General features: G+C 45.0%; 1 long non-coding RNA gene across 1 annotated transcript in view; it reads left to right on the top strand.

The window, feature by feature from the left end:
- LOC108801215 overlaps window positions 1-1,892 on the top strand; it is a 4,417-nt gene that overhangs the window by 353 nt on the left and 2,172 nt on the right. The gene's annotated exons all lie outside the window — the stretch shown is intronic.

Genomic DNA, 1,892 nt, shown 5'->3' with positions numbered 1-1,892 from the left:
GGGGTGCCAAAGTGGCCATACACTGCTCTAATTTTGGCCAAGTCAGCTGGACTCAGCTGAAAATGTAAGCAGTGTATGGCCAGCTTTAGTCAGGAGACAAGTGTTTTTGTGCGTTTTGCGTGCGTTTTATGCACATAAATCAAGTAGCGCATTTTTGTGAGCAGATTGTAGTTCATTGTTGTTAATAAGCAAAAGAGTTTAAAAACGCGCAAACACAGAAAAGGCTAGTTTTTAATCGTTTCCTATTGAGTCAATGAGACTGTAATTTCCCACAAGAAAAAGCTCATGTACTTTTTCCAGCGACAGGCGTTCTGCTTATTGCGACAAAATGCTCAGATGCAAACAGGGCCATATAAATTAATGGGGGGGGGGGGCATATTTTTTGAGCGTTTTTTAGGGCAGAAAAAGCGCTACAAAACGCTCAGTGTGAACCAGGCCTTAGGGGCCTGCAATCTAAAATAAAATCCTGCATCCTCCCATCTTGTGTGACTCATTAATTGCAAAATAGAATTCTAGTCCTCGGAAGCAGGTTTTGACTTCTTAGAGCTGTGGCCTGTCCGGGGGTGGCCGGTATTTACCACCGCTGATGCGTACTTTCACCTAAAGGAGGTGGGTTATAGGTTTTTGTTTGAACACTGGTAAAAAATAACCAAGGAGAGCAGAGCAGGAAGGCTCATATGGTGTAGTATTGTGAAACAATGCTTAATATGAAGTAGCAATTTGTGAAATCTCCGATCGGCAAGTAAAAGCAAGCAACAGTTCAGAGAAGGAAGAGCGATCAGCTTGATGTGTCACCACAGGCATCGGGCATACTGGTTATCTTGGCAGCACGCTGGTATGAGCTGTTCGATCCCTGGTGCTGGCTCCCCACTGAGGGGACACTGTCTCTGGCTTGCTCCACCCGCAATCATGTCACTACATCCGTGAGTGGATATTTACAAATTGCTCCTTTTCATTAAAGAAAGACTCTAGGATTTAAAACAAATTAACCCTTGCAGTGGGGCTACCCCTGCACTGCAAGGGTTAACTGTTCGTCTTTCTTTTAGGGATGAAAATGAAGAAGAAATATTCACTCCAATCGTCGGTCTTACGACAGTGACCGCTCACCTCTCCCCCATCCGCTCCGGCTGTGGTATATCCCTCTGCGTCTTCTCATCTAATAGACTTGTATTAGGCATAATTACGTAGTGGGTCCTTACACTGCCGGAGCCTGGGAAAAAGAGGCTGCACGGACCAGTCTAGCAACTAGGCGGGACTGAAGATCGAGTGAGTATTTCTTCTTTATTTTCGCCCCCTAGACAAAACGAGCACTTAACCCATGCACTGTGGGGGTAGCCGCACTGCAAGGGAGAATGTTAAAATCCCACAGCTCACGCGGCCCCAACGTTAACGAACATCTCTCTAGCATACTATTGGACACGAGTCAGAGATTCCATACCATATGGCACCCATGGTCCTCCATTTTCCTATCCACCCTCGATCCGCTAACCGCCCATCGCGCCACGGCTGCATGAATAAACGTCAGTCAAAGTACCGCAGCGCTGAATACTGAAAAATGGCCTGGCCAGGAAGGGGGTCTAAACACCTGGTCTTGAAGTGGTTAAATGCCGCCTAATGTACAGGCGACACGTTGCTCCCTTACACAGCTGTTACTATGCGATATTTGTATGTCTTGCATTTCCAAGAAACCTAATAAAACACATTGAAGAGAAAAAGTGTGAATTAATATTTAAGGAGCCACATTTTTACTAAGGGCCACGCTATCTTAATTTGTGGGAAAAAATAAATATGCTTCATATTAAAGTAACAATTGCAACTTGCTAGTTTTGTCCAGGAGATTGGGGCCTAAAAACTTTCTGACTTATGGGTTGGACTCGATGAACAAGTGTTGT

This window comes from Nanorana parkeri, unplaced genomic scaffold (genome assembly GCF_000935625.1).
Source record: "Nanorana parkeri isolate BGI_ZX_2015 unplaced genomic scaffold, ASM93562v1 scaffold46, whole genome shotgun sequence".
NCBI lineage: Eukaryota > Metazoa > Chordata > Amphibia > Anura > Dicroglossidae > Nanorana > Nanorana parkeri.
This window is presented reverse-complemented; position numbering and strand designations above follow the sequence as displayed.